The sequence below is a fragment of the Panulirus ornatus genome, chromosome 34 (genome assembly GCF_036320965.1).
Source record: "Panulirus ornatus isolate Po-2019 chromosome 34, ASM3632096v1, whole genome shotgun sequence".
Lineage (NCBI taxonomy): Eukaryota > Metazoa > Arthropoda > Malacostraca > Decapoda > Palinuridae > Panulirus > Panulirus ornatus.
This window is the reverse complement of record NC_092257.1, coordinates 1,911,731-1,920,518: the sequence shown is the minus strand read 5'-3', so window position 1 is coordinate 1,920,518 and position 8,788 is coordinate 1,911,731.

Genomic DNA, 8,788 nt, shown 5'->3' with positions numbered 1-8,788 from the left:
CGACCCGTGATTACGACGATATGACCCATGATTACGACGATATGACCCATGATTACGACGATACGACCCATCATTACGACGATACGACCCATCATTACGACGATACGACCCATCATTACGACGATACGACCCTTCTCCAGCACAGACGGCACTACCCTAGGGTATGGTGGCCTGTCCATTGACCCGGCTGCTAAGGGTCGGGCCAAAGACCAGGTTGGCAAAGCCAAGGGTCGTCCCTTCGTGATCATGGTAGTAATCACCACAGTGACCATGTAAGATGGGCACTACGTCACGCCACCAAACGGTTCACGCAAATCAGAAAACGACAGTCAGCTTCATATCCGTAAAAACAATGATTAATAACAAGGAGACGTCACATTACGTCTTGATCATAATACACATGTTGGTATTACCACAGTCACCCTCCACACTGCCTACCTGGCACAGCAGATACACACAGAAGACAAAGGGACGGTGCGCGAGAGCTTCGTCCTGTGTTTAGTGCAAAGTAAAGACCAATCGCAGCCTTGGTGACAACCTGATGCCTGTGGAGGATCAATCGTAGCCTTGGTGACAACCTGATCCTTCTGGAGGACCAATCGTAGCCTTGGTGACAACCTTATCCCTCTGGAGGACCAATCGCAGCCTTGGTGACAACCTGATCCCCGTGGAGGACCAATCGCAGCCTTGGTGACAACCTGATCCCTCTGGAGGACCAATCGTAGCCTTGGTGACAACCTGATACCTGCGAAGGACCAATCGCAGCCTTGGTGACAACCTGATACCTGCGAAGGACCAATCGCAGCCTTGGTGACAACCTGATCCCCGTGGAGGACCAATAGCAGCCTTGGTGACAACCTGATCCTTCTGGAGGACCAATCGTAGCCTTGGTGACAACCTTATCCCTCTGGAGGACCAATCGCAGCCTTGGTGACAACCTGATCCCTCTGGAGGACCAATCGCAGCCTTGGTGACAACCTGATCCCTCTGGAGGACCAATCGTAGCCTTGGTGACCAGTGGCCGTGAAGGGGGTAAATCACAAGTGCGTTTCCAGCGCCACATGACCCGCCAATACAGCCCGACACAAATGATAGGTTGTACGTAATTAATTCTGCGCGCGGTGGCACGTTGCTCCCCATGGAAGTATCTTCACCAAGCTCAGCTTCGTGTGTACTGGGCGTTAGCTTTAAGCTGGCGTGCCGCCTCGCTTTGCAAGGACGAGCTTAACTTTAAAGCCGGAATATCTAGGATTAAGCTCATCTCTCCCTGGATTTGATACAACGCTCAAACGTGTTATTCTGGACTGAAATACGCGGCTAATAACCCAGTTGGTCGCTTGACCCTGAAGTTTATAAGTTTAGCCTCATTACATGTCATGCACGTTACATCTACAATACTGTGATTAACACAGACCATCTCGAGTCTGGTAGGTCTTTCCTTAACGCATTAAACTGTAGATAAACGACCGAACCTGCCTGCACTAACACAGTGGATATTGTAGAATTTACAAAGTTATCTTTAACATGACCCGCTTGAACGAACCCTAGATTTACCTGCACCTCAGTCTTTACATTAACATTCCTTCATTTTAGTTAAAATTAGCTTTTTTTTTCTTTAAACGCATCATTAAATATAAAAGGAAGTTACGAGGTGTTGAGGTTCACTCTGCTCAAAATTACTGCTGGTGATTACCAGGCGGTCATAACTTCATGGATTATAATGTACACACGACCCTGTGTGAGGTGCACACACCATGCATGTTACACCGTCAGGAGAAAACTATTATGTTATCACATTAACATGACTGAAGACCCAACACCCATCCACGGCCAGCAGTGTGACGGTGTACATATAACTGTCCGAGTTTTTGATAAACTTAATAAAATCAAAAGTTATTATGACAAATTAGAATGCAGCTTATCTTTCTAATGACAAACCAGAATGCAGCTTATCTTTCTAATGACAAACTAAAATGCAGCTTATTTTTCTTATCACAAACTAGAATGCAGCTTATCTTTCTTATGACAAACTAGAACGCAGCTTATCTTTCTAGTGACAAACTAGAACGCAGCTTATCTTTTTAGTGACAAACTAGAATGCAGTTTATCTTTCTAGTGACAAACTAGAATGCAGCTTATCTTTCTTATGACACACCAGAATGCAGCTTATCTTTCTAATGATGTATGTCGTAGAGCAGTACACCAGCCAGACACTAACGTGGCAACACTAGGGGGATACAAAGCGTAAAATTAAGCCAAGAAAATGACTGCTAGACATGCCGTCTGGTGCGGGACTCCTCAACACTGTTTTTTCTATCGCTTTTACTGTCTTGTACTAAACGACTTTTTACCACAGCTGGCCACGCCTGTGAGGCAGCGGGAGACAGCAATCCATCTCCCCCAGCAACAATAGGAGAGATCTCTGGTGTATGATACAGATCCTAAATATAGCCACCAACAGACAAGTGATTAATAATGCACCTCCCTCATTACGTAAGAGTCCCAAGGTTCATAAATCATTTGATGATATCAAACAAATTGGACTCCTGTGGTGTAGCGGTTAGCGTTCCCAACTGTGACGCATTCACGCCCCCGACCCCAAGGGCCCCACGGTCGAGCGCAAAAGGTTCGAATCCTTGTTTACAGGAGTCGGTCCACAGTCAACCCAGCTGTTCCTCCACCCTAAAGGGTTGGTTGAGCTTAATGGGAAACCCTTCATCAGGGCCTCAGTTGCTCGTGCCGTCTAAGCCAATGTGAAAAGATAGAAATAATTACATCTACTTTTCTCTCACTGTGCCAGACGAAGGGTGTCCAAGGTTAACGCTGTACATTCTCTCATCGATATTCGTCGAATCTATATATCGAGCAAACACAGTCACCGTTATAATCCATGGTCCTCAAACATGGATCATATTTGTCTGTTGGCCAAAAATATCCCCGACCAGCCATGGAGAACCATTAAATGTCAACACATTAGGCTATATATATATATATATATATATATATATATATATATATATATATATATATATATATATATATATTTACTGCTGCCTGGTGTGGTCGTCCTGGCTAGGCTGTGCATGCCGTCCACCAAACATCCCAGTCTTTCACTGACGATGACAAAGTCTGTATTATACTACATAACGTAAACACAACACATTCACCTCAAGTTAAACATGCCGAAACGAAAACTTCCTTCCATGTTTCATGGTGAAAACACAAGTTAATTGCCTTAAGAAATTAAATTAACGAGTAAAAAAGAGTAAAAAATGAAGTTTAGAATTAATGACATGTACGTTAATACAGTCCTTCACACTATCCATTATTTTCTGGGCCATTAGACTGTACATCATACACTGTTGTATTGTACATGCAATGTATTGTATATGCATTACAATACAAATTACGATTAACATTACTGCGGAATTCAAGCATGACAATAATAATGATATTACAGTATACATTACTGTATAATTTATGTATTACATGACATTGATTAATCTAGATTGTACCACAATGTCCCCCTAGCCTGGCCATCACGTCCTCCTGGTCGTACAGACGTGTTCGCCCGCTCCACCTCCCTCCTCAGGGGTACAGAACTCTGTACCGACGCCACTGTTGCAATCGACGGCTTGCACAGTCCCCAGTGGCAGGACCCGTCATCCCCAATGGCAGGACCCGTCATCCCCAGTGGCAGGACCCGTCATCCCCAGTGGCAGGACCCGTCATCCCCAGTGGCAGGACCCGTCATCCCCAGTGGCAGGACCCGCTTGAAGAGTGACGACGACGACGACTGGAAGGTAGCCAGACACGGGTCCTCCCTGCGGTTTGGCAGGGTATCGAAGCCACGGCAGGATGAGTGTTAAGACGAGTGTGGGTGTTGACGAGTGACCATCACCAGGGAACCAAGTGATTCCAACTCAAGGCCTCGTGTCTCGCCTCCTTGAGGGAGCCGACGTCAGCTGGACGTAGGATGATGAGGGAGCCGACGTCAGGAGGACGTAGGATGATGAGGGAGCCGATGTCAGCTGGACGTAGGATGATGAGGGAGCCGACGTCAGCTGGACGTAGGATGATGAGGGAGCCGACGTCAGCTGGACGTAGGATGATGAGAGAGCCGACGTCAGCTGGACGTAGGATGATGAGGGAGCCGACGTCAGCTGGACGTAGGATGATGAGGGAGCCGACGTCAGCTGGACGTAGGATGATGAGGGAGCCGACGTCAGCTGGACGTAGGATGATGAGGGAGCCGACGTCAGCTGGACGTAGGATGATGAGGGAGCCGACGTCAGCTGGACGTAGGATGATGAGGGAGCCGACGTCAGCTGGACGTAGGATGATGAGGGAGCCGACGTCAGCTGGACGTAGGATGATGAGGGAGCCGACGTCAGCTGGACGTAGGATGATGAGGGAGCCGACGTCAGCTGGACGTAGGATGATGAGGGAGCCGACGTCAGCTGGACGTAGGATGATGAGGGAGCCGACGTCAGCTGGACGTAGGATGATGAGGGAGCCGACGTCAGCTGGACGTAGGATGATGAGGGAGCCGACGTCAGCTGGACGTAGGATGATGAGGGAGCCGACGTCAGCTGGACGTAGGATGATGAGGGAGCCGACGTCAGCTGGACGTAGGATGATGAGGGAGCCGACGTCAGCTGGACGTAGGATGATGAGGGAGCCGACGTCAGCTGGACGTAGGATGATGAGGGAGCCGACGTCAGCTGGACGTAGGATGATGAGGGAGCCGACGTCAGCTGGACGTAGGATGATGAGGGAGCCGACGTCAGCTGGACGTAGGATGATGAGGGAGCCGACGTCAGCTGGACGTAGGATGATGAGGGAGCCGACGTCAGCTGGACGTAGGATGATGAGGGAGCCGACGTCAGCTGGACGTAGGATGATGAGGGAGCCGACGTCAGCTGGACGTAGGATGATGAGGGAGCCGACGTCAGCTGGACGTAGGATGATGAGGGAGCCGACGTCAGCTGGACGTAGGATGATGAGGGAGCCGACGTCAGCTGGACGTAGGATGATGAGGGAGCCGACGTCAGCTGGACGTAGGATGATGAGGGAGCCGACGTCAGCTGGACGTAGGATGATGAGGGAGCCGACGTCAGCTGGACGTAGGATGATGAGGGAGCCGACGTCAGCTGGACGTAGGATGATGAGGGAGCCGACGTCAGCTGGACGTAGGATGATGAGGGAGCCGACGTCAGCTGGACGTAGGATGATGAGGGAGCCGACGTCAGCTGGACGTAGGATGATGAGGGAGCCGACGTCAGCTGGACGTAGGATGATGAGGGAGCCGACGTCAGCTGGACGTAGGATGATGAGGGAGCCGACGTCAGCTGGACGTAGGATGATGAGGGAGCCGACGTCAGCTGGACGTAGGATGATGAGGGAGCCGACGTCAGCTGGACGTAGGATGATGAGGGAGCCGACGTCAGCTGGACGTAGGATGATGAGGGAGCCGACGTCAGCTGGACGTAGGATGATGAGGGAGCCGACGTCAGCTGGACGTAGGATGATGAGGGAGCCGACGTCAGCTGGACGTAGGATGATGAGGGAGCCGACGTCAGCTGGACGTAGGATGATGAGGGAGCCGACGTCAGCTGGACGTAGGATGATGAGGGAGCCGACGTCAGCTGGACGTAGGATGATGAGGGAGCCGACGTCAGCTGGACGTAGGATGATGAGGGAGCCGACGTCAGCTGGACGTAGGATGATGAGGGAGCCGACGTCAGCTGGACGTAGGATGATGAGGGAGCCGACGTCAGCTGGACGTAGGATGATGAGGGAGCCGACGTCAGCTGGACGTAGGATGATGAGGGAGCCGACGTCAGCTGGACGTAGGATGATGAGGGAGCCGACGTCAGCTGGACGTAGGATGATGAGGGAGCCGACGTCAGCTGGACGTAGGATGATGAGGGAGCCGACGTCAGCTGGACGTAGGATGATGAGGGAGCCGACGTCAGCTGGACGTAGGATGATGAGGGAGCCGACGTCAGCTGGACGTAGGATGATGAGGGAGCCGACGTCAGCTGGACGTAGGATGATGAGGGAGCCGACGTCAGCTGGACGTAGGATGATGAGGGAGCCGACGTCAGCTGGACGTAGGATGATGAGGGAGCCGACGTCAGCTGGACGTAGGATGATGAGGGAGCCGACGTCAGCTGGACGTAGGATGATGAGGGAGCCGACGTCAGCTGGACGTAGGATGATGAGGGAGCCGACGTCAGCTGGACGTAGGATGATGAGGGAGCCGACGTCAGCTGGACGTAGGATGATGAGGGAGCCGACGTCAGCTGGACGTAGGATGATGAGGGAGCCGACGTCAGCTGGACGTAGGATGATGAGGGAGCCGACGTCAGCTGGACGTAGGATGATGAGGGAGCCGACGTCAGCTGGACGTAGGATGATGAGGGAGCCGACGTCAGCTGGACGTAGGATGATGAGGGAGCCGACGTCAGCTGGACGTAGGATGATGAGGGAGCCGACGTCAGCTGGACGTAGGATGATGAGGGAGCCGACGTCAGCTGGACGTAGGATGATGAGGGAGCCGACGTCAGCTGGACGTAGGATGATGAGGGAGCCGACGTCAGCTGGACGTAGGATGATGAGGGAGCCGACGTCAGCTGGACGTAGGATGATGAGGGAGCCGACGTCAGCTGGACGTAGGATGATGAGGGAGCCGACGTCAGCTGGACGTAGGATGATGAGGGAGCCGACGTCAGCTGGACGTAGGATGATGAGGGAGCCGACGTCAGCTGGACGTAGGATGATGAGGGAGCCGACGTCAGCTGGACGTAGGATGATGAGGGAGCCGACGTCAGCTGGACGTAGGATGATGAGGGAGCCGACGTCAGCTGGACGTAGGATGATGAGGGAGCCGACGTCAGCTGGACGTAGGATGATGAGGGAGCCGACGTCAGCTGGACGTAGGATGATGAGGGAGCCGACGTCAGCTGGACGTAGGATGATGAGGGAGCCGACGTCAGCTGGACGTAGGATGATGAGGGAGCCGACGTCAGCTGGACGTAGGATGATGAGGGAGCCGACGTCAGCTGGACGTAGGATGATGAGGGAGCCGACGTCAGCTGGACGTAGGATGATGAGGGAGCCGACGTCAGCTGGACGTAGGATGATGAGGGAGCCGACGTCAGCTGGACGTAGGATGATGAGGGAGCCGACGTCAGCTGGACGTAGGATGATGAGGGAGCCGACGTCAGCTGGACGTAGGATGATGAGGGAGCCGACGTCAGCTGGACGTAGGATGATGAGGGAGCCGACGTCAGCTGGACGTAGGATGATGAGGGAGCCGACGTCAGCTGGACGTAGGATGATGAGGGAGCCGACGTCAGCTGGACGTAGGATGATGAGGGAGCCGACGTCAGCTGGACGTAGGATGATGAGGGAGCCGACGTCAGCTGGACGTAGGATGATGAGGGAGCCGACGTCAGCTGGACGTAGGATGATGAGGGAGCCGACGTCAGCTGGACGTAGGATGATGAGGGAGCCGACGTCAGCTGGACGTAGGATGATGAGGGAGCCGACGTCAGCTGGACGTAGGATGATGAGGGAGCCGACGTCAGCTGGACGTAGGATGATGAGGGAGCCGACGTCAGCTGGACGTAGGATGATGAGGGAGCCGACGTCAGCTGGACGTAGGATGATGAGGGAGCCGACGTCAGCTGGACGTAGGATGATGAGGGAGCCGACGTCAGCTGGACGTAGGATGATGAGGGAGCCGACGTCAGCTGGACGTAGGATGATGAGGGAGCCGACGTCAGCTGGACGTAGGATGATGAGGGAGCCGACGTCAGCTGGACGTAGGATGATGAGGGAGCCGACGTCAGCTGGACGTAGGATGATGAGGGAGCCGACGTCAGCTGGACGTAGGATGATGAGGGAGCCGACGTCAGCTGGACGTAGGATGATGAGGGAGCCGACGTCAGCTGGACGTAGGATGATGAGGGAGCCGACGTCAGCTGGACGTAGGATGATGAGGGAGCCGACGTCAGCTGGACGTAGGATGATGAGGGAGCCGACGTCAGCTGGACGTAGGATGATGAGGGAGCCGACGTCAGCTGGACGTAGGATGATGAGGGAGCCGACGTCAGCTGGACGTAGGATGATGAGGGAGCCGACGTCAGCTGGACGTAGGATGATGAGGGAGCCGACGTCAGCTGGACGTAGGATGATGAGGGAGCCGACGTCAGCTGGACGTAGGATGATGAGGGAGCCGACGTCAGCTGGACGTAGGATGATGAGGGAGCCGACGTCAGCTGGACGTAGGATGATGAGGGAGCCGACGTCAGCTGGACGTAGGATGATGAGGGAGCCGACGTCAGCTGGACGTAGGATGATGAGGGAGCCGACGTCAGCTGGACGTAGGATGATGAGGGAGCCGACGTCAGCTGGACGTAGGATGATGAGGGAGCCGACGTCAGCTGGACGTAGGATGATGAGGGAGCCGACGTCAGCTGGACGTAGGATGATGAGGGAGCCGACGTCAGCTGGACGTAGGATGATGAGGGAGCCGACGTCAGCTGGACGTAGGATGATGAGGGAGCCGACGTCAGCTGGACGTAGGATGATGAGGGAGCCGACGTCAGCTGGACGTAGGATGATGAGGGAGCCGACGTCAGCTGGACGTAGGATGATGAGGGAGCCGACGTCAGCTGGACGTAGGATGATGAGGGAGCCGACGTCAGCTGGACGTAGGATGATGAGGGAGCCGACGTCAGCTGGACGTAGGATGATGAGGGAGCCGACGTCAGCTGGA